The 24,912-nt window shown below is 46.3% G+C and overlaps 1 long non-coding RNA gene across 5 annotated transcripts in view; it reads right to left on the bottom strand.

Moving 5' to 3' along the window:
- Positions 1–18,764: 18,764 nt before the first annotated feature.
- LOC127049441 (uncharacterized) overlaps positions 18,765–24,912 on the bottom strand; it is a 44,954-nt gene continuing 38,806 nt past the window's right edge. For 4 of the 5 annotated variants that reach the window (XR_007773985.1, XR_007773986.1, XR_007773987.1 and 1 more), the window contains 2 exons: positions 20,671–24,135; positions 18,765–19,544 (listed from right to left, as the gene is read on the bottom strand). This is a non-coding gene — a long non-coding RNA (uncharacterized LOC127049441). Of the gene's footprint in view, positions 19,616–20,670; positions 24,136–24,912 lie in introns of all 5 variants that reach the window. The other variant, XR_007773984.1, reaches the window with a different exon arrangement.

Raw genomic sequence — 24,912 nt, 5'->3', positions numbered from 1 at the left:
GTACAGAGCCGAGGGGCATTGCTGGCATACGATGGCATATATTACGTTGGTGGACGTGCAGGTGAATGAACCGGTGATGGTGTGGCTGATCTGGTTAGGTCCTGTGATGGTGTCGCTGGTGTAGATATGTGGGCAGAGTTGGCATTGAGGTTTGTTGCATGGATTGGTTCCTGAGCTAGAGTTACTATGGTGCGGTGTGCAGTTACTGGTGAGAATATGCTTCAGGTTGGCAGGTTGTCTGTGGGTGAGGACTGACCTGCCACCCAAGGCCTGTGAAAGTGTGGGATCATTGTCCAGGATGGGTTGTAGATCCCTGATGATGCGTTGGAGGGGTTTTAGCTGGGGACTGTATGTGATGGCCAGTGGAGTCCTGTTGGTTTCTTTCTTGGTGAAAGATAGTTACCATTCAAAAACATTGCTTTTATTGTATAAGAAACAACACACACAAAGTTGCTTGGTGTGAAAGGAGGAACCAGGGAAGGGCAGACTTTCAGAGCTGTGTGTAGGTCCAGCTATCATTCTGAAAGTTGTCCAAGGGTGTGGAGTGAAGGGGAAACCGGGAAGTCCTGGAAAGTGGAAAGGACTATGCAGGCGGCGTTTGGGGGGACATGGAGAAGAGTTCTGAATGTGCTGCAAGGGAGGGCAAACATGCATCTGCTCAATCTGCAGCATTATTAAGGACTTCAGCATCTGCATTTGCTCCTCCATGACTTTAATCATCCGCTCTGTAGGGTCCTTAACAAACTTCTGATTCTCTTTTCTGTCCTGCCTTTCGGCTTCCCTCCACTTCTTGCTTTCCCTTTTGTCTGCACTGGAGGAGTGCAGTACCTCCCAAAACATGTCTTCCTTGCTCCATCTTGGGTGCTTTCTTATCTGGCAGAGATGCCTGGATGGTGTGTGTGGGAGGGGTGTTCCTGAAGGCCATATCTGCTGAAGCAGAAGGAACAATGTACAGAAGCATGATTGTAAGATTCATGCACAGCATTGAAACGTTTCAGTAAAATATACCTTTTGTAACAATCACTTTCTCACTAACCCTTGGCAAGCACACATTTCTGAGAACACCTAAAGCATGGGAGTGTTGACTGGGTGTGGGGGCAAGGGTTGTGGTGCAGCCAACTAGAGGAAAAAATTTAAAATTCTCCCACATTTTTCATTGTTGCAGATATTTCACTGCTGAGGGTAAGCAGGGAAATGAGGGTACATTGTGGGTGTGGCCTCCGCCTGTGTGCCACTTTGGTCCCTGCACAAGTGATTGCTGAATGGCGAGGGAAATTTTCCTACAATGAAAGAAGGAACAAAACTGCTCTGCCATGGAATCTTTGGCAGAGGATTAACGAGTACCTCCGGGAAACTTTCCTGGAGATCTCTCTGGAGGACTCCCATGAGATATCGGTGTGCATCAACATCCTGTTCCACCATACTGATTAGCTACACAAAAACCAGCCAGCCTCCCACATTTCTATACCTGAACCCACCTCTGCACTACGCGAGCCACAGCCATTTACCAGGCATCTCCTCTCCTGCATCTTGCTCGCTGGAGACCAACTACTGAGTCTGGGTAGACACCTCTGGAGTGGTGAACAGTTCCTGGCTGCCTGCCCCACCAGGCGACCCCGGCGGCAGCTCCACATCATCGTCTAACTCCACCTCTTCATCAGTGACTTCGTCCTCCGGGTTAGGTCCTCTTTCCACCACCTCCAGGCCCGCCAAAGTATCCACAGGGCTCTTGGTGGTGGATGTGTGGTCGCCACTGAGGATAGCATCCAGTTCCTTATAGAACTGGCAGGTCTTAGGTGTAGGACTAGAAGGATAATTTGCCTCCTTCACCTTATGGTACGCCTGCTTCAGCTCTTTTACCTTCACCCTGCACTGCAGTGTGTCCCGATCACAGCCCTTTTCGCACAAGCCTCGAGAAATCTGCCCATAGGTATCAACATTCCTATGGCTCAAGCACTGCTGGGACTCCCCACATACTGAGCAGATCCAACAGCTCAGCAGTGGTCCAAGCGGGAGAGCGCTTGTTGCAATAACCTGCCATGGTTGCCTGGGAAGATGAGATGAGACCTCTCAACGCCGAGCAAACAGGAAATGGAATTTCAAAAATTCCCGGGGCTTCTAAGAGGGAGAGCGGATGATTGTTTACCTGGCTGCTGGGTAGTTGTGTTCAAACTGCTGACCAAAGGAGTCATGATGGGCACTGTGGAACACCTCTTGGAGGCCAATTAAAGTGATAAAATCAAATGTGGTGTCTACACTGGCACTTTGTCAACAAAAATTTTGCACCAAAGGCCTCATGTCTCTCATTGGGGTGGCCTTATTTTGTCACCAAAACAGGGCATTTTTGCCTCCAAAAGTCGCATCGCAGTGTTTACGCATTCACTGTTTTGTCGACGAAAACTGCCTTTGGTCAACAAAATTTTGCAGTGTAGACAAGGGCTAAGAGCCAGAGCAAAACCAGCTTGATTTTATAACTAAAACTGTCATTTTGTACAAGTCAAAGTTACCTCAGTCTTCAGAAACTCAGAGGAGAAGCAATGAGCCAAGTTCAGTAGTGGCAATAGTTAAATGTCAGGTATTGGGTTGGTCAGAAAACAGGTGTAAGTAGCGAAATAATGTAACTTGTTGAATGCCAAATCAATGCATTGATTTGCTCTGAAAAAGAAGCAACTTACCCCATTTAGCATTCTGTAGGGAATCATTTCATCCCAGTATAAATGAAATAAATCATTGAAATCAACAGTAGTAGCACCCACTTATATCAGGGCTGAATCTGGCCGCAATAGAACTGAGTATGTTTAACCTAATGTCAAACCAAAGGCCCGCTTTATCGTCACAGGCCTGTTTACTTTTCCAGCTAAGCCCCCCCCAACTCCTCCTCCCAACCTAATATGCAAGTTACACTCATTTTTCCCATCTACAATGCCCAGGGGCTCTCAGTTAGACTACTATCACACATTCATTTTCTGACCCACTAATGCCTGGTGTGTAACTCACACCACCATTTAGTGCCATTGCTCAATTAGGCCAAAAGACTTTTAAGGAAGTTGCACTTGCCTATTATGGGCTGAATTTGGCCAACTTCAGCTCAAGATGCTCACTTACGTTTGAGGCTAGATGCCATTCAGAGGGTCTCAAACTCTCAGTCCTAATTAAAAGAGGAAACTGAGTGGGGTCTAGAAAATATTTATATAGTGTCTTTCTCTCCAATTTACGTCAGGATAATTAACATCTATGTAGCAAGATAATAGACAGATGTGCCATGGCAAACTTTCACTTTTGGCTTCCTGTCTTCTTCGAATTCAACCTTACTGAGCTAAAAATGTCAAGAAGAAAGATAAACAGAACTTAAAATTTGAAGGAAAATGGCCATCACATACTCTAGGAATTACTAAGGAAGCCATGCTGAGGATGTTAAGAGTGATACATTGGTGGTTTGTAGAAAGAACTCCCTCCTATAAAACTCAAATGTTTCAAAAATCTAAGAACTTAACTGACAGAATTATCAAGAAATTTCAGCCCTTCAACATACATAAATCAGAAACTAAATATACTTTAGCACATTTGGCTTTGCCAGTTCTATCACATCCTGTAAATGGCTGTGTGCATTAGAATCTCTGAAGCAGAAAAATTGCAAATAAGACCGAAGTTGTCAAAGAAAAATTGAAATTTTATGTATACATTTATTGGAATTACTGATGAAACTAAAGATCCAGAGATGGTTAAATATAAGTAACTTCTTACAAACACTATTGTGACCGAAAATTTAATGCATATACATACATGGATCAAAATCAAGCAACCTTTCTTCTCTTCTGAAGAAGCAGCTCCAAAAATAGTAACCAAAAAGCCTTTGGGCTGGTCATCTGAAGCATTTAAAATATTTGTATTTGTTTAAGTTTATTTTAAAAGTATACATGAAAATGCATTCTCTTGAAATTCCTGTTAAATATAATTTATCCAACAGCTACAAGTAATTCAAACCCTTGTGATTATCTCCATTAAAGTGCCTCATTTTTAAATGGCCCTGTGATGGGACCTCCCCTCTTAGTAGTTTGATCCAAACTCTCACCCCTTGCCTTGGAATGGAGACCCTTCCTACAACCAGAAATCACTCCAACCCCATTATTAGTAGCAATCAATCAACTTTACCAGCAACAGTTCAATTTATCCTTAAACAGGCAGCACCAATGCCCCACGGCACCAGTCAGGACACCTCTTTTCCTTCAGGATCTGACTGATTTTCACATGTGGTCCACACAGACTCTTGGAACTCAGACTCCTTTTGTACAACTTTAGTTATTGCTTCTCTAAACCCAAGGCCCCAAGGTGGCATCAGAGTACCAGTCGATAACATGTGTAGATGGTAACCTACCTGACAACCACAAGCTTCTTGGTCGCATGTAAGGAGCAAAGAGACTATAAAAGTGCTCCTCCTCTATTTCCCCCAATCATATCCTTATCTCTTTGTCCTGGTCTACACTACGAGATTAGGTCGAATTTAGCAGAGTTAGGTCGATTTAATCCTGCACCCGTCCACATGACCACGCCTGTTTTGTTGACTTAAAAGGCTTAAAGGGCTCTTAAAATTGATTTCTGTACTCCCTTCCCTAAATCCCTTCTCCCTGGCAGCCAGGAACTGTTCATCACCCTGGAGTCAATACCCTTCCAACCATGAAGACAGAGAAGGCACCTCTTGTGAGTGTACCTTTGTAAATATAATACAGGGTTTAAAAGCAAGCGTGTTTAATGATTAATTTGCCCTGAAGACTTGGGATGCATTCGCAGCCAGTATAGCAACTGGAAAAGTCTGTTAATATGTCTGGGGATGGAGCGTAAATCCTTCAGGGACATCTCCATGAAGCTCTCCTGAAAGTACTCTAAAAGCCTTTGCAGAAGGTTTCTGGGGATAGCAGCCTTATTCCATCCTCCATGGTAGGACACTTTACCACGCCAAGCTAGTAGCAAGTAGTCTGGAATTATTGCAAAACAAAGCATTACAGCGAATGGGCCTGGGATTTGGTGGCATTCAAGCAACATCCATTCTTTATCTCTCTGTGTTAGACTCAGGAAAGTGATATCATTCACTGTCACCTGGTTGAAATACGGGAAATTTGTTTAAGGTGACATTCAGAGATACCCGTTCCTGCTGGGCTGTTTGCCTTTGGCTGAAAAAAAATCATTCCCGCTGTAAGCCACGCAGTTGGGAGAGGCCCATTCATGCTGAGCTGTTTGCGTTTGGCAGACAGGGATCTTCCCTGATACTAGCCACATGGTGTGTGTGTGTGTGTGTGTGTGTGTGTGTGTGTGTGTGAAGTGATCATCCCAGAGAATTGTGTGTGGGGGGGGTTATGCTGCACATTCACCCTAAAACTGCAGCCCCTCCTTTTAAATGGCCAACCCAATGGGCTTTGCTTGGTATGGAAAAGGAGGGCACTGCTGTTTGAAACCATTCCCACATTATGAAGGCTGAAGAAGCTAAAATCTTTTGCCTTACCATGGCTGCCTGCAAGCCAAATTCTGTTGCCCAGCCCAGCGTGTGTGATGTCTCACACCAAACCGGCAGGCACACAATGTAAGAGGCAAAATGCGACCTTGTACCAAAAGCACATGTACTATGTAATGTGGATCACTTGATTCAGTGTGAAATAGTCTTCCCTTTGTTCTCTAAAATGTATCTTTTTAAATACTATTCTCCCTTTTTCTCCTCCGACAGCTGCAAATGTTTCTACGCTTCTCATATCATCTCCGCCCCAGAGGCTAGTGCAGATTAGAAGGTAAAAAAAATGCACTCATGATGACATATTCTCAGAGCTCATGCAGTGCTTCTGCACTGAAAGGGCTCAGCAGAATGCATGGAGGCAAACAACGGCAGAGTCTAGGAAAACGTTAAATGAACACAATGAGAGCAGAGAGGAGCATGATGAAAGGAGGCAGGATGCAATACTGAGGTTAATGGGGAGCAAACTGACATGCTCAGGCATCTGGTGGAGCTGCAGGAAAGGCAGCAGGAGCACAGACCACCACTGCAGCCCCTGTATAACCACCTGCCCTCCTCCCCAAGTTCCATATCCTCCTCACCCAGATGCCCAAGAACACGGGGGTTGGAGAGGCAGTGGCATTCAGCCACTCCACCCCAGAGGATTGCCCAAGTAATAGAAGGCTGGCATTTAAGACGTTTTGAACTGTAGTGTGGCCTTGTCCTACCCTCCTCCCCTCACCCACCACCCCATCTGGTGCTTCTCTCCTCACCCACCCCTCCTGGGCTACTTTGCGAGTTTTCCCCCTATTTGTGTGTTGAATTAATAAAGAATGCATGATTTTGAAACAATAATGACTTTATTGCCTCTGAAAGTGGTGATTGAAGGGGGAGGGCAGTAGGCTTACAGAGAAGTAGAGTCAACCAAAGTGGTTGAGGGGATGTTCATCAAGGAGAAACAAACAGAACTGTCACACCATAGCCTGGCCAGTCATGAAACTGGTTTTCAAAGCTTCTCTGATGCACAGGATGCCCAGCTGTGCTCTTCTAATCACCTTGGTGTCTGGCTGTGCATAATCGGCGGCCAGGCCATTTGCCTCAACTTCCCACCCCGCCACAAACGTCTCCCCCTTACTCTCACAGATATTGTGGAGCACACAGCAAGCAGGAATAACAATGGGAATATTGGTTTCGCTGAGGTCTAACCTAGTCAGTAAACTGTGCCAGCGCGCTTTTAAATGTCCAAATGCACATTCTACCACCATTTTGCACTTGCTCAGCCTATAGTTGAACTGCTCCTTACTACTGTTCAGAATTCCTATGTATGGCTTCATAAGCCATGGCATTAAGTGGTAGGCTGGGTTCCCAAGGATAACTATAGGCATTTCAACATCCCCAACAGTAATTTTTTGGTCTGGGAAGTAAGTTCCTTCCTGCAGCTGTTCAAACAGACCAGAGTTCCTGAAGATGTGAGCGTTGATGTAGGTGAAACGTCCCTTGTGATCTACCAGTGCTTGAAGAACCACTGAAAAGCACCCCTTGCGGTTTACGAACTGGCTGCCAAGGTGGTCCGGTCCCAAGATAGGGATATGCGTTCTGTCTATTGCCCCACCACAGTTAGGGAACCCCATTGCAGCAAAGCCATCCACTATGACCCACACATTTCCCAGAGTCACTATCCTTGATAGCAGCAGCTCAGTGACTGCTTTGGCTACTTGGATCACAGCAGCCCCCACAGTAGATTTACCCACTCTAAATGGATTCCTAACTGACCGGCAGCTATCTAGCGTTGCAAGCTTTCAGAGGGCTATAGCCACTCGCTTCTCAACTGTGAGGGCTGATCTCATCTTAGTATTCTTGAGCTTCAGCGCAGGGGAAAGCAAGTCACAAAGTTCCATGGAAGTGCCCTTATGCATGCGAAAGTTTCGCAGCCACTGGGAATCATCCCAGACCTGCAACACTATGCGGTCTCACCAGTCTGTGCTTGTTTCCCAGGCCCAGAATCTGCATTCCACAGTAGGAACCTGCCCCATTACCACCATGATGTCCAAATTGCCAGGGGCCGTGCTTTGAGAGAAGTCTGTGTCCATATCCTCATCACTATTGTGATCGCACTGTTGTCGCCTCCTCGCCTGCTTTTGCAGGTTCTGCACATATTGCAGGATAATACGCGAGGTGTTTACAATGCTCACAGCAGCAGCGGTGAGCTGAGCGGGCTCCATGCTTGCCGTGATATGGCATCTGCAGGAAAGCAGGAGAGCAGAGTTTCAGCGGAAGCAGTGGATGATGACGGATGCCATGAGAATAGATATTTATACAGAATGACAAGAGGACCTGCAAGGTGGATTCATGGCACCAGGACAGCAGAGTTGCAGTGGAAGTGGTGGATGACAACGGATGCCACGAGAATAGATATTTACACAGAACAATGAGAGGACCTGCAAGGTGGATTCATGGCACCAGGACAGCAGAGTTGCAGCAGAAGTGGTGGATGACGACAGATGCCACGAAAATAGATTTTTATACAGAATGACGAGAGGACCTGCGAGGTGGATTCATGGCACCAGCAGAGCGGTGGATGATGATGGTTAGCTGTCCTACTGCACCATCTGCTGACAGCAGCACCCAGGACAGAACAGCAGCAGTGACAGTGAGCTGAGCTGAGCAGGCTCCATGCTTGCCGTGGTATAGTGTCTACACAGAAAAAAGGCATGAAATGATTGTCTGCCATTGCTTTCACAGAGAGAGGGACAACTGACGACGTACCCAAAACCACCTGTGACAATGTTTTTGCCCCATCAGGCATTGGGATCTTAATCCAGAATTCCAATGGGTGGCAGAGACTGCGGGAACTGTGGGATAACTACCCATAGTGCACCACTCCGTAAGTCGATGCTAGCCACGGTAGCAAGGACACACTCCGCTGACTTAATGTGCTCAGTGGGGACATATGCAATTGACTGTATAAAATCAATTTGTAAAAATTGACTTCTATAAAATCAACCTAATTTTGTAGTGTAGACATGCCCTCAATCTCAGCACCATTTAAGGAAAGGAGGCATTTAGGGGCTAGCTATAGTTCTCATGGAAGGGCTGGTGGTCTTTCCCTCAAAAGACAGGCTGGTTCCTCACTTGGAGCAATGGTCTCCAAGAAGGGAGACATCTACTTAGTCAGATTTCCCCTGAACACCATAAATAAACCATTTGAAATAGTTACTTGGGAATGAAACAGTTTTACCTAGACACAGGTCCACTGTTCTTTTGTTCAGCTTGTGTCTCCACAGAAGGAGTAAGGTCTGAATTTGTGAGACAGAGAGAGCATAAATCTTCCTTTCCTCCCTGCCCTCAAAATAGGGACCAAGCCAAAAATTAGTGAGCAGTAAAGAGAGCAGTTAGACTGGAAAGCTCTAGACAAAGAAAAGGACAATAAAGGAACAAAAAAATTCTTACCTATAATTTCCTTTCTACTAGCAGCATCTCCCACAATTCTGGACATCTGGGCTGCTTTCCTCTCTCTGCAGCTCAAAGAGGACGGTCTGCATTTTGGCACCGCACTGTCTGGCCACACCTTCTCTGCTCCAGCTTGCTGTCAGATAAGCTATTCCCAAACTGTAAAACTTGCATAACATCATTATTCACAAATATTCCAGAGATAAAATAACAGAATAATAGATTAGGGTTGGAAGAGACCTCAGGGGATCATCTAGTCCAGGGGCGGGCAAACTTTTTGGCCTGAGGGCCGCATCGGGTTTCCGAAATTGAACGGAGGGCCAGTTAGGGGAGCCTGTGCCTCCCCAAACAGCCAGGTGTGGCCTGGCCCCTGCTCCCTATCTGAACTCCCCTGCTTCTTGCTCCCTGACAGCCCCTCCATTCCCTGATGGCTCCCCAGGACCCCTGCCCCATCCATCCCCACCCTGCTCCCTGTACCCTGACCACCCCAGGAACCCCACCCCGACTGCCCCTCACCAGCCCCTCCAATCCCCCTTCTCGTTCCTGACTGCCCCCCCCGGGACCCATTCAACCCCCTGTTCCCCGGCTTCTGACTGCCCCGATCCCTATCCACACCCCTGCCTCTCAACCACCACCCCAAACTCCCCTGCCCTCTATCCAACCCCACACACACACACTTTCCCAGACCCTTTACCATGTTGCCTGGATCACCGGTGGCTGGTGGTGCTACAGCCGCGCGGCCCAGAGCACCAGGACAGGCAGCCGAGCCATCTGGCTGGAGCCAGCAACGCCACTGCGCAGCACAGAGCACTGAGTCAGACCCTGGCTCTGCAGCTGCACTGCCCCAGGAGCTCGCAACCCCACTGCCCAGAGCATTGCACTAGCAGCACAGTGAGCTGAGGCTGCAGGGGAGGGGGGACAGCGTGGCAGGGGCCAGGGACTAGCTTCCCAGGTCAGGAGCTCAGAGGCTGGGCAGGAGGGTCTGGCAGGCTGGATATGGCCCACAGGCCATAGTTTGCCCACCTCTGATCTAGTCTGCTCAAAGAAGGACCAACCCCAACTAAATTATCTCAGCCAGGGCTTTGTCAAGCTGGGCCTTAAAAACCTCTAAAGATGGAGAGTCCACCACTTCCCTAGGTAAGCCATTCCAGTGCATCACCACCTCTTAGTGAAATAATTTTTCCTAATATCCAGCCTAGACCTCCCCCACTGCAACTTGAGACCATTGCTCCTTGTTCTGTCATCTGCCACCACTGAGAACAGCCTAATTCCGTCCTCTTTGGAACCCCCCTTCAGGTAGTTGAAGGATGCTATCAAATTATGTACTTCAGACCAAGCAAGACAGTCATGTGGTAACGATTCCACTTAATATCTGATCCTTGACTCACGAGCCATCCAGGATGGGTAGAATTGTGAGAGATCCTGCTATCTTAAAGGAAACTATCACTAAGAATTTTTCCATTCTGAAACCCAGTGTCTCCCACAATTCTGGACGTGTGGAAAGTAGCAAGAAGTGAACAGGTGTAGGGAGGTGATGAAACAAAAAAGATTGGTAAGAAAGAAGTCCCCCCTTTTTGTGAGCTTACTCAAAAGTTTGTATTATTCGCCGCTCCCAGCCAATGGGAGCTGTGGGAAGCGGTGGCCTAGCCCGCACTGCTTCCTGCAGCTCCCATTGGCCAGGAATGGTGAACTATCGGCCACTGGAAGCTGCAAGCATGCATACCTGTGGACACGCCAGGTAAACAAAGCGTATCATGGCCTGCCAGGGGCTTATCATGAACAAGCCACAAACCAAGTTTGGGAACCACTGACCTAGTCTAATCCACCTAGCAATGGAGGACTTAGAAGTTCTGAGCCCACTGCACATCAGGTAGAAGGACAATAATAGGGAGCCCGATCTTCTTGTGTATTCTGTATGCTTGAGATAGACTTTAAATGCTCTTCTGACATCTAAGGTGTGACATGCCTTTTCAGTTGGATGTTATGGTTTTGGACAGAATGAAGGAAGCACAGAATGAGAGAAGCGTGGAAGGAGAAATTTACCATAAGAAGAAAGCATTCTGGTATCTTGAGCACCACCTTGTCCTCATGTAACATGCAGAAAGACTCCTGTATAGATAAGGCTGCCAGCACTGGCAGTTGCCTGACCAATGCAATGGATACTAAGAAACAAGTCTTAATGGAAAAATAATTTGTTGACACTGAAGTCAGAGGCTCAAGGAGTCTATATCCTTTTGGAGAAAGTCTAGAATGGTTGGATTTCTGGGATTTGCATTGTGTTCTTGGCACCAGTTGTTGAATCTGGACCAGAGAGAGGAGTATGCTTTTGGAGTCAATACTCTCCAAAATTTTTCCTTGTGGAATCTGTTGTTTCTTCGCTGGTACCTATGTGATGACAAGGAGTGACAGGAATCCATCTATCTGAAGGCCAGTCTATATCCTCTCTTACTGGGGAAGGGAGAGACTGTTTGGATTTTTCTGCATTGTCAGCCACCAGCTTATCCAGCTTTTCTCCAAAACAAAAGGAGGCTGTAAACTTGTCCAACTATAGGACCTGCTTAGAGTATCTGCCTTCCAGGGTTACAGCCATAGGTGGCACTTGGCTATTGAGCTGGAAACCATGGCTGAGAACCTCATTGCATCCATCCAGCTACAAATACTGTTGCTAGGGAGTTTTCCTTTAAAGTGGAGCCAAAGTCAGGGTGATCTCTGTCCTTGAGGGCTTTGAGATCTTCCAGCCAGGAAATAGGTACTCCTGCAAAACAGGTAGCTGTTAGGGACGCTCAGAGGTTGGCAGAAGAAACTCAAAACCCTTTTTAAGAGTGGCTTCCACAGAGTATAACTCCCCTTCTGAGGGAATAGACATATCTGATGTTACAGCAACGTCAATATTTGGTATCTCAGCAATTGAGCCCTTTGATTCTTGAATGCTATCAAACCTGAGGTGACTCTTGCTTACTCTGAGGCGTGCTCACCAGCACCTGGTCAGGGTTCAGAGCTGGACAACTCACCTTCCTCAGTGGAAGAGGAGTCAGAGGACTCATACCTCCTGTGTTTTTTGTGATTCCTCTTCCCCTCTCTTTTTAGCCTTTTTAGGTTTTTTTCATCTTTTTAGTGCACTTTGGGAGCATAAAAGCTTTGCTGTGGCTTCAGTGAGGCCTTTTGCAGCTTGCCCTCCTTGCCCAGAGTCCTCTTGAGAAATCTGTCTCAGAATCCTTCCCACTGAGTCCCATTCCCTCTGGGAAAGTGGGTGGGGAACTCATTGTCAGAGCTTTCCTGGTTAGCTTGGGAGGGGGGCTGATTAGAAGCCTGGCTTTTTTCCCCAGGGCACTCAGGACCCACTTTAAGACTGGCAGGATTCAGGGAGGGGAGTGTTGACCCTGCAAACATCCCCTCTTTGGTGTACAGGGGGGTCCCTTGGGATCTGCTGAGTCAAGTGGTCAGGGTCTTCCTTGCTTTTGGAACCTCTCTCTTCTCTGCACTAGGGTTCCTGGACCATTTTCCCCCTCTTGGAATCCCAGCTGTCTTGGTGGGTAGAGGATCCCACCTGCCTATCCGACTCACAGCCCTGGGACCTCACAGTGTTAGGGACAGAAGAAGGCTGGGAACAAGCTGGGCACAACTCACCATCTGCCAAGCCTGGAAAGGCTGCACAACACATAGAGGACAGCTTGGATTGGATCCAGCGTTCTTTGCTTTGCCATGCCTGTAAGGGCCCCAAGGCAGCATAGCCAGTGAGCCCAGCACCAAGCTGCTGATCTGCTTCCATGAGCTGCAGAGAGAGGAGATGAGCAGCCAAGACATCCAGAATCCTGGGAGATGCTGGGTTGCGGAAAGCTATTTTTAATCTAGCCCAGTTATGGAGAGGCCAAGCCCTGAAGAAACCAGAGAGGAAGAGCCAGAGAGGACTAGGCCTGCTCAGAGGGGTCCTTTGAGATCAGCTATGAGTTAGCGAGGGGGGAAGGAGGAGGGATGGGTAAAGCCATCACCAGTGTAATTTAAGCGGACTCACTTTGTTCCTGTGTGAATGGATGGGAGCCCTCGCAACATTAGTGACTTTCTCAAAAGGGAAACTACAGCAGTTCATATTGCTGAAAAATAAAGGCAAAGGAGGAGGTGTCTTTCAAGAAGAAAATTAATGATCATGTAAGATATATGGAATCAAGCAAAAAGGAAAGCAAAGTTTTACCATAATAAAACATGAACACTTGCGATGTTTTCTTGACAGCATAGAAAACTGGGAAACAGAGCTGGAAATTTGGAAAGACAAAGAAAGTAAATAGTCCGTCAGAAAGGAGAACCTGCCCCCATGTTAAGTCTATGTATGGATATAATTGACCACATTTCATCTGAAGGAAAAAGAAAAAGTTGTGGCCGACTTCAAAAGGAAACTGAAGAAAAGTATCTGTAATGATTAATGAATTAACATCACTGAGTAAATGAGCTATTCTGAATGTTTGCCCAGAGGCAGTCATGGGAGAGTTTCCGGAACCATTGTCATTTTTCCTGGAACTCTGTTGCCTTTAAGGACTCCACAGCTGCAAGAATTGCAAGAGCACTTCAGCACTGTCAGTTTCACAACTGATTTTCTGAAGAATTCCTCCTGAATTGGATTTTATTGGTTTCAGCTGGAGAATCTATTCCACCCAGCTAAGAAATGCCACATGCCTACTAAGCTACTGCTCAATATATTTTGCATTGATACTACTGGAGATTAAAATGTGCTGTAAAAGAATCACTTGGGGCCAGATGTTGACCTCAGAGGCATGCACATAGCTTCCACAGAGCCAATGCAGAATTATTTAGCCTTTGAAGCTTCTTACAGAATGCATTTTAAGGAGCCTAGAAGTCTTGCATTAGAATAGGGAGTTCACACTAGTGGTGGTCCCCATTATCATTAACACTGTTTCAGTACCATTCCAGTAGGAAACACAGAATAAATCTCTGCCATTTTATGTTGAAACAAAAGCATTCAGCTTTATTATTGCTATAACTCTAATATATTCTGTATCAACTGTTAGGAGTCAAAAATTCTGTCCTGTCAACAATGTGTTAACTACATATAACACTCCTTTCATTCAAAACTAAACAGGAGAAGATGTAGCTTCGAGTGGAATAGATATCTACTCCTGATCACTGAATTCTGCTGACCTCAAAGTTACCCACATGCCTCTGCTGTGATGCTTTACAGAAGCGGCTCAATCCTGCCTTAAGATGCTAAGCTTCAGTAAAGGCAGAAGCTGCATTTGTGTTTCCTTCTGTCATAAACAGATAGCTAAGGGTTAATGTCTCTTTCACCTATAAAGGATTAACAAACAGTGACCTGCAAACACCTGACCAGAGGACCAATCAGGAGACAAAATACTTTCAAATCTCGTGGAGGGAAGCCTTTGTTTGTGGGTTTTGGGTTTGGCTTTGTTCTCTCTGGGTCCTGGACGGGACTAGAGGTGCAACCAGATTTCTGTCAATCTCCCTGCTACAGTCTCTTATCTATTCAGAATTGTAAGTAAGAAAAGGCGGTCATAGTCTTTTAATTTGGTTTTTTTTCCATTTGCATATGTGTACTTGCTGGAAGTAGCTTAAATTGTGTTTCTGCTGGAGAAAGTTTCTTTCTATTGTTTATCGTTGAAAGACCCTGTAACTTTTTACCATCTAAAGTGCAGAGATAAACCTTTTACTTTTTTCTTTCTTTTTATTAAAAGTTTTGCTTTTAAGACCTGTTTGACTTTTTTTCTCCTAGTTAAGGTTCAAGGGAATTGGTGGGGAGAAGGGAAGGATAAATTTCCTCTTTGTGTTAGATTCACGCAGCTTGAATCTGTATGGCCTCTGGGTGAGGGGGAAGGTAACACTCCTCTCGGTGTGGTGATTCAAAAAGTTGAATCAGGCGATCTCCTAGTGTTCCCAGGGTGGGAAGGAGCTGGGAGGAAGAAGGGAGGGGGAAGGGAATAGTTTATTTCCCTTTGTTGTGAGACTCAAGGAATTTGGGTCTTGGGACCCCCAGGGAAGGTTTTGGGGGGAGACCAGAGTCTATCAGGCGCTCTACTCTAAGTCCTGATTGGTGGCAGCCTATCAGATCTAAGCTGGTAATTAAGCTTAGGGGAATTCATGCTAGTACCCATATTTTGGACGTTAAGGTCCAGAATTGGGAATTATACTTGACACCTTCTTTCTCAAGACAGAAATTCCAAGTGTTGAAGAAGCTACATGAAGGCCCTTGCTACAGGCAAGTACTGAGAATGGAAATAGAAATTCATTCAGTTTGACATCCCAAGATTTTCCTTGAGACAAGAACTCAGTGAGGAGTGCAGCACATGCATAAGGCCCTGCTGCAGTAATGTCAGTGCTAGCATCCAGGGGTAATGGTGTAGGTATTTTTGTTATATGTATTGCCACCTGCTGGCCAATGCATGAATAGTTATTTACTGTTAGAAGCCCTAAGGTTGTACAGTAACTCCTCACTTAATGTTGTAGTTATGTTCCTGAAAAATGCAACTTTAAGTGAAACAATGTTAAGTGAATCCAATTTCCCCATAAGAATTAAAGTAAATGGGGGGGTTAGATTCCAGGGAATTTTTTTTCACCAGAGAAAAGACTATATATCTATACACACACACACACACACACACACACGAGTTTTAAACAAACAATTTAATACTGGTACACAGTGATGATGAGTGTGAAGCTTGGTTGAGGTGGAGGAGTCAGAGTGTGGGGTATTTCCCTTACTGCTGAATGATGAACTAGCAATTGCCTGAGCCCTCAAGGGTTAACTCTCTCTCTACACAAGGCAGCAGGAATGGAGGGAGATATGCACATTTCCCTTAAGTACACTGCCTTGTTAATTAGATCAGCTTGCTGAGAGGAAGCTGCTGCAAGCTCCTGTCCTGAGTCCTGGTCTGTCCACCCCTGCTTTATGGAAGATGGGGTAAGCGGGGTGCAGGAACAGGAGGAAGGGGGACACCCTGACATTAGCCCCCCTCTTCCTTCCCTCCCCCCCCACTCCCCCAGTAAGCAGGAGTCTCAGGGAGCAGCTCCAAGGCACAGGGCAGGAGCAGCACATGGCAGTGGGGGGAGGGACACAGCTGAACTGCAGGCAGCTGCTGCACAGGGAACTTAGGGGAGGGGGGAGCTAATAGGGGGCTGCCAGTCCACCCTGGTTCCAAGCCCCCACCAGCTAGCTGCAACGGGCTGCTCTTCCTGCAAGCAGTAGACACAGCAGGCGGCTGCCAAAGGACGTTAGAAGGGAGAATTATACAACTTGAAATGAGCATGTTCCCTAAGTGATCAGCAACATTGAGCATGTTCTGTAATTGATCAGCAATGAAACAACGTTAACGGGGAGGACTTTAAGTGAGGAGTTACAGTATAGAGCATGCTCCTGCTGGTTGTTGGGGCAGCATATGGGAGTGGAAGGTTTTTCCAAGGAGGTTCAGTAGTTGTCTAGGTGTGCCAGAATAAAAGATCTATTTCAGTTCAAATCTGTTTTGGGTCTCCATATACTACACTGGTGACAAACTGAAAACCACCAGCAGCAAGTTCTACACACTGTATTAGAAAGTAACATTTTTACTGCAAAGAAAAATGCCTGCATATGGAAAGATGAAAAAGTATGATGTAGAGCAGGAGGACAGGATTCAGCACTCAGAGAGAGACTCTTCACTGTAAAAGCTACAGAGGAAGATAAGAAACATAACATTTTATTGAGCATTTGTGAAGCAAAAACATATAATTTAATTAGACGTTTGGTGGCATTGGAACAGCCCGGAGCCAAATCCATTGAGGAGCTGGTTAAAGATGTCACACCATTATAACCCCATCAAGGATTGTTCAGTGTGGTAAATTTAATAGTTTCTCCTGCCAACGTGGAATGTCTGTGTCAGTTTTTTGTAGCAGAACTGCATTGTTTATCAGAGCACTGTGGGTTTGGAGATACCACAGACAAGTCTATCCCAAATCACAGCATTTAATGTATCAGTGATGAAAGAATACAGAGATGTTTGTTGACAGAGTCCACCTTAGATTTTAAAAAAGCTCTGGAAACAGCACAAGGCATGGAAGTAGCTGTGCAGCATGCTTTGGATTTACAGAGAAGTGCTATGTGGCACATAGCTAAAAAGCCATGCACAAATTGTCCAACATTCCACACAAAGGAAATGAATCTTTAAATAAACAGAGGTACCCCTTAAGAACCTGCTTTAAATGTGGGGAGAAACATGACCATATCTCCTGCTCATACAGAGATATGGAGAGCTGGGTTTGCTGGAAGTGAGGTCATCCTGCAAAAACATGCTGTTAAAAACAGACACATGGAAGGGAAAATGTGGACCGCAAGAAGGAGGCTCCCTATATTTTAGAAGAGGAAGAGGAGCCAGCAGCTGAGGTCTCTGAGTGAATCATAGATAAGGCTTTCACCTTATTAGTTTATGGCTACAAATTTGATTATAAACCTGGAAAAGCACTGGGTAATGTGAATGCTGTAAGTAGCATTTACCAGATAGCCCCCATGCAAGGTACCTCAGCCTACAGAAACCATCCTTCTTATTGAACTATGGTCCATTTCGCTAACCAACACAGCACAGATAAAAAGAGAGACAGAGAGAGACCCATTATTGTCTCATGTGCAGAGAATGGTTACAAATGGCTAGACAGAGAGGGTAAGCACAGAATTCCAACCTTGTTACTCCCAAAAGGAGTATCTAAGCGTACAGGATGGATATTTGGTGATCATACCTCCAGTAAGTAGACATAAAGCATATCCTGGCTTTGTGCGCATGAAGTGATGTGTGGTGACCAGGAATGGATCAGGAAATTGAGGCTAGATCACAGAATATCTGGGTTGGAAGGGATCTTGGGGGGTCATCTAGGCCAATCCCCTGCTTAAAGCAGGACTAATCCCCAGACAGATTTTTGCCCCAGATCCCTAAATGGCCTCCTCAAGGATTGAATGCACAACCCTGGGTTTAACAGGCCAATGCTCAAACCACTGAGCTATCCCTCCCCTGCAACATTGTGTGGCTTGCAAATCTAGCCATGATGCTCCACCAAAAGTTCTTTTGAACCCATGGGAATGCCCTCAGCAACCCTGAACGAGGCTTCATGTAGATTGGGTTGGTCCACTTATGGGGAAAATGTTTTTAAAAATAATTGATGCTCATTCAAAATGGACTGAGACACATATAATGCCCTCCTCTACAGCCAGGGCTAAAATTGATTAACTTTGACTTACCTTTTCCATTCTTGAATTGCCTGAGACAGTGGTGAGTGATAATGGTCCCAGTTCACTGGTTGTGTGTTTCAGGAAATTATGAAAAAAAGCCAGCATCAGACACATTAAAACTGCACTATACCACCCTTCTTCAAATGGCCTAGTGGAGCAGTCTGTGCAAATCTTAAAAGAGAAAATGAAGAAGATGGCATATGCTAGCATAGAAGCCAAACTGACCGGACTTCTTTTCCAGTATTGCATGACCCACGCTAGAAAGTCACCTGCAGAACTCTTAATGAGAAGAAAACTAAGAACTCTCTACATCCTAATGAAGCTGTTAAAGTGAGGGAAAAGAAGGCAGCACAAAAGTTATATTACAATGTACTAGCATCACCAAGAACATTAAGTGCAGGTAACGAAGCATATGCTCTTAATTTTTGCAATGGCCCTTGCTGATTATCAGGTTGCATCACAGCACAGGAGGTACCACTTTCTTGGATGATTGATTTACCAGATGGGAAGCATAGTCGTAGACATCACAATCAGGTGTTAGAGGCATTATGTTAGACTAGCAGCAGGGGCCTCCCTACAGGATGGGGGAGCAGGCAGATACCAGACACAGTGTTGGTATATAATACTCTAAGTACTCTTTATTGCTTAAAAAATAAAACCTAATTCACTCCACATTCGTACCCCGAACATACTACACCAGAGTCCCCAGATCAGAATGAAGTCCTGATGGCCAGGTGAGGTTCAGTCAGATCAGATCAGATGTGGGGAGCCAGCAGAAAGACCACATCTATATCCAAACAGGGCTCTGGGTTGTTGAAAGACTCCAAATTGCAAATGTGTGAAGCCTCCATTTATAATCCACTTCATGGCATCATTAGTCTTTTGTCTCTGTTGTCTGGGCCTTTCACCCACAACTCCAAGGAGGCAGTTCCAGGCAGGCCGCCATGATCCAAGGCATGCCATTTCCTCCAATTCTTATACATTTTTTATATCAGTCCAGCTGGTGTTATTTCCTTATCTGCTGATTCTTTATATATTGCCTAGGGACATAAAGTTGTTTTGTGCAATTAGTTCTTGACCACTTGAAATCTTAAGTTCTCACTTCAGTTGCCAACACGCAACGCACATACTTATGTCAAGCATACTCAATCCACATTAGGCCTTGATTGCCTATAACATATTACGTGGATATATATGTAGATATATCCCTACAATTAGACGATCCAGTTGCTACATCCAGAAATAGTGAGATTCCTGAGGACCCCATACCAACCAATACAGCAGACTTGGAAGTTAAGCCTGAAGAAATGGTTTTATTATCAGAAATCCCTTCTGCACTCGTTGCTGATCAAGGACCACAGATATCTCCACTGCACTGTTCCAGAAGATCTCCCAAACCTAGAGTCAGACTGGGCTTGTAGTAGTAAGGCAATTATGCTTGAGGGGCCAGAATAATCCCTTGTAATGGCCTGAGGATCAGGAAAGTCTACGCCAACCTCTTAGTTAAGATTTTTTTTGTTATGTTAATATTTTAAGTTGATAATTACTAATGGGGAGGTGTGTATTGTTGCAAGTATTTTCATTATGCTATTGCCACCTGGTGCCCAATGTGAGATTAGCTATTTACTATTAGAAGCCCTAAGGCTGTACTGAGCATGCTCCAAGGGGCTGTGGAGAATGGTGGGGAGTGAGGTAATTTTGACAAGATGGAGGCTGATTAGTTGTCTAGGTGGTGAACCTAGGGTTGCCAAGTTTCTAATCACACAAAACCAAACACCCCTGCCCTACCCCTTTTCTAAGGCCCCTCCCCACCCCATGCCTTCTCTGAGGCCCCACCCCATGCTCACTCCATTACCCCTTCCTCTGTTGCTCAATCTCCCCCACTCTCATTCATTCACTCATTTTCACCAGGCTAGGGCAGGGGGTTGGGATGCAGGATGGAGTGAGGGCTCCATCTGCGGGTGTGGGCTCCAGGGTGGGGCCAGAAATGAGGGGATCAGGGTGCAGGAGGTGGCTCTGGGATGAGGCAGAGGGTTGGAGTGCAGGCTGTGGGGTGGGGCTGGGTACGATGGGTTTGGGATGCAGGAGGGGTCTCTGGGCTGAGGGGTGCAGATGAGGAGTTTGGAGTGTGGGAGGGGGCTCCAGGCTGAGGCAGGGGTTGGGGTGCAGGAGGGAGTATGGGCCCTGGGCTGGGAGTGCAGATTCTAGGGTGGGGCCATAAATGAGGGGTTCATGGTGTGGGGGGGCTCAGGGCTGGGGCAGGGGTGCGGGAGGGCATGTGGGGTATAGGCTTCAGGAGGGAGTTTGGGTGTGAGAGGGGGCTCAGGGTTAGGGCAAAGGATTGGGAGGGGTTCAGGCTCCAGGAAGGAGTTTGGGTGCTGGAGTGGACTCAGGGCTGGGGCAGGGGGTTGAGGTGTGGGAGGGGGTGCAGGTTCCAGGAGGGAGTTTGGACACAGGAGAGCACTCCATGCTGGGGCAGGGGGTTAGGGTGCAGGAGAGGGTGAGGGCTCCAGGCAGCACTTACCTCAGGGGGATCCCCGGAAGTGGCAACTTGTCCTTCGGTTCCTAGACAGAGGGGCTTCCAGGTGGCTTTGCTCCGTGCACACTGCCTCCACCCACAGGCGCCGCCCCCACAGCTCCCATTGGCTGCAGTTCCTGGCCAATAGGAGGTCCGGAGCCAGTGCACAGGCGGGACAGTTGGCTCCAACCCTTTCCCTCCCTCACAGTTTCTTCACCTTAGCTTCACTCCACACCTGTACCTCTTACCCTCTTCTCTCCTTCCCTTCATTATCCCCCCTTCCCTTTACTTTTCTGTCTAACCTCCACACACACCCAAAAAAGAACTGGTGACATGTCCTTCGGTTCCTAGGCAAAGGGGCAGCCAGGTAGCTTTGCGCAGAGCACACTGCCTCTGCCCACAGGCGCCACCCCCACAGCTCCCATTGGCTGCAGTTCCTGGCCAATGGGAGGTCCGGACCTGGAGCACAGGTGGGAGCAGCGTGCATATCACCGCATGTCACTGCTTCCGGGAGCTGCGCAGAGCCAAGTAGGGAGCCTGACAGCCCTGCCAACTGGACTTTTAATGGCCCGGTCAGCGGCACTGACCAGATCACCCAGGGTACCTTTTTGAATCAGACATCTGGCAACCCTAAGTGAACCTGTACCGGAATAACAGATCCCCTTTTGAATCAGTTTGGGGCCTTCATATACTACACAAGGTCACTCAATGAACATCTGCCTCAGCCCAGGTATGGTCTCTGGTCTGACAAAAATATATACTGGATTCAGGTGGTGTCTCACCTTATCCTCCACCACCATATGGCCTTGCAGAAAAATTGCAGAGAAATCAGCCAGACTCCAGTTAGAGCAGCTACAGAAGCTGCTAAAGAAGGGACTGGTGTGTTGAGTGGGATGGGATAAAATGGAGTGCAACCAGGACCACCCGTCCCTTCTGGATCCAGAATTGTGCTAAAAAGATGCCCGCATGCACATGGGGGAAACTGGGACCCTGGTGGTGCCTCCTCTCTGCCTATATGGCATTGAGGAAAAACTGCAGAGAGGAGCAGCTGGAGCAGACCAGCCACAGCAGGGACCTTTGACCATTCAGAGAACTTCTTACAGTTCTGACTGGACTTTCTCTGCCCTACTACTGTGTGTTGGTACAATGTGCCTACCACAATGGGGCCCTGTTCTTGGTTGGTCCTTAGGCACTACCATAACACACTTGATTATTAAATGTTAAACAGCATCAATAAGTAAATAGCATGGGCCGGATCCTCAACAATGTCAGGTGTTCTCAAACTTCATTGCACCACGACTCCCTTCTGACAACAAAAATTACTACATGACCCCAGGAGGGGGGAACTGAAGCCTGAACCCCGCTGGCCTGGGTGAAGGGGCCAAAGCCAAAGCCTGAGCCCCGTGGCCCCAGTGGGGGGGGGGGCCCAAAGCCAAAGGGCTTCAGTCTCAGGCAGCTTAGGAGCCCCACCACCCAGGGTTGAATCCCTCAGGCTTTGGCCCCAGGTAGTTGGGCTTGCACTTCAGCCCCAGAACCCAGCAAGTCTAAACCAGCCCTGGAGACCCCATTAAAATGGGCTTATGTCCCACTTTGGGGTCCTGACCCATAGTTTGAGAACCGCTAGTCTAAGTTAATGAGGAAAAGAATAGTGGCACAGCTGAATGCAATCAGGATCTAAAAGTCACTTAGCAGATTCAAATAGATCCAACTGAAAAGGATGGTGCCCTATACATGGAATTCACTGACAAAAAGCTTCGTTAGCATGGAGTTAAGATTGCATGGTGGTTTCTCAGACCTTTTGTTGAGTTCAGCAAAATTGAAGCCTTTGAAAATCAGGAAATGCAGAGTTCAGGTTTGTGCCAACACAATCTTAATTCTATCCCCTCAGAGCTGGAAATAGTCACTAGGAATTATTTGGATGCTCTTCAGCATCGTTCACTAAGTTAGGTGTAGCTGTATTGTATTACAGCATCTCAGCAAAGCTGTGATTGTGTTGTGAGGAGATCGGGGGGGGGGAGGGAAGCTGCCCTTCTGTAGGGGAGATCTAAAACCATTTCCTGCCCCCTTAAAGGATCAAAGGAAAAAGGTGCATGTGTAACTTGAGGGATCCAGTATGCATAATTTCAGTGCTGAGTTCTGTAGGTTGTCTTAATGGCAGAGTACAAGCATCTCCTTGCCATAGGGATTCTCACTGGTGAGATGGGAGATGAAAGTAGTCTGTTGGTTTAAATGATAGGCCCATAGAAGTATAGTGTTAGATGGCATCCTGTGCACAAGGGTGAAGGGGTTGTAAAATCTAGCAAGTGGAGTGTTGTTTCTATGGAGTAGGGTATGTCTACACTTGGAGTTGGGAGTCTGGTTCAAGGAGCTATACCAGCACTAGTTTTGATCAAGCTAGCATGGTAAAATACAGTGTAGCCATGGGGGCACAAGTGGTGGGAAGGGACAGCCACCCCGAGGACTCGTACATACTCAGGGCAACTAGCCCTTCCCATCACTCATGCTGCTGAGATTACACTCTATTTTTAACATGGTAACTTCATCAGAGCTAGCTCAGGTATGTTTCCTCTACCTGGGAGTCAGACCTCCAGCTCTAAGTGTAAACATGCTCCTGCTTCTGGGAGCAGCATGGGACCAGAGTAGGCTGGGAGCCTGCCTTAGCCCCGCTGTGCCACCAACCTAAACACAAAGCAAAGGTGTTAAGACTGTCTAAAATTTCTTCCCAAATGCAAGTAGTGCACAGTAAGCACTTGTGTGATTCTCTTTGAAGACAAGTTAGCAACTTTATACAGGGTCTAACGCTTACTTGCTAACAAGATGGGTCAACAGAAGAGCCCTGCCACCCTGTTAACAATGTGTTCAGTACAATTAACACTGTCATTTATAATTTTCTTTCCAATGTAAACCTTTAATAAACAAGAAAATAATTCTCAGAAAAAGGGGTTACATTATTTCTAGTATATTTCTTTTGAATATATAGCACGTCTGCTTTAGTTCTAGGGGCGTGGTTTTTTGCTTGTCTTTGTTTTTGTTTTTAAAGACCATGAAAACCATTATTAAATGTAGCTCCAAATACAAGCACCAGAACCTGTGCATAGCAGAATGCTTTTAACTGAAGGGCAAATCCTGCCTCTTTCTATGTTTGAGAGGGCTGCAATGAGTTCCATGTTGGTTAGTTTTGCCAGAAAGCCACATACAACTCTTCTGAGTATATAGACACGTTCTAATCCAGCTGCAAATAATTGGCTGAGTCAGGGTCTGGCCTATCCTCAAAGCCTAATATGCATATGAGATACCTTTTTCCTAGAAGCTCACAGCCTTGATCTTGCAAGCCTTTCACTGGTGCTCACAAGTAGACATCTGCACTGAAGACAATGGGGCCCTTTGTAAGCACAGGAGTCCACCTGCATGAAACAACTTGAAGGTAGTACTTAAAGTGGAGGGATGTGGAGTTGCAAGGGGTTGTAGACCCTGCAAAATACAAAATAAAACATTGAGCAAGGTCACTGAGGAGTGCACTTTAGTAATGTCTTATCGAAGCTGCTGCTCCCTGATTATGATACACTCCCCGCACTCCACCCAAATACACACACTTTTTTTCAGGCCACTTTAAGCATTACTTGCAGGATCAGGGTCTCAGACAGTAACGGCAGTGAAAATATGGCTACATCAGAACCAATATGCTTACATAAAACATATTTTTCTTGCCCTTTATCTGAAAGGGGCGTGACATTTATTATCATATTAGCAAAATGCAGTGACTGAAGCAAACCACAAGATTTGCAGTATTAGCAAATTCAAATGCAAAGAAATTCAAAGTGTGAGAGAACATTTTCTGGTTATTTTGAGATTATCTGAAGTCAATTAAGCATGAAATTAACAGTTTATTTGAATTTGGTGTAATTGTAAACCACAGAAGCTTGAATTAAAATTTGGTGATTGGTGGGTTTTGTGGATTCATCCAAGAATTTATGGAAACAGTTTATATCCAGATTTGCCTTGTGCAGTGGAAATAACTCAGCAGGCACCATTAGAGTACACAGGCTAGCAGCATACAGGTCTGGGCAGCTTTGGGATACGAGCAGTAGTGGGGCTCTCTCTATCTTTGTTACGCTCAGGAGTAAGATATTAGCTAAACATGGTATCAGTATTCAGTGTCAATCCTCTATGCTACTAGATTTATGCAACCAAGCAATTTCCTCCTCATATTCCCAACCCCCACTAGTTATTCTCACTACGTCTGGTGTT

Source organism: Gopherus flavomarginatus, chromosome 4 (genome assembly GCF_025201925.1).
Source record: "Gopherus flavomarginatus isolate rGopFla2 chromosome 4, rGopFla2.mat.asm, whole genome shotgun sequence".
In the NCBI taxonomy this organism is placed as follows: Eukaryota; Metazoa; Chordata; order Testudines; family Testudinidae; genus Gopherus; species Gopherus flavomarginatus.
The sequence above is the reverse complement of the archived record's forward strand: the minus strand, read 5'-3'. Positions and strand labels throughout refer to the sequence as shown.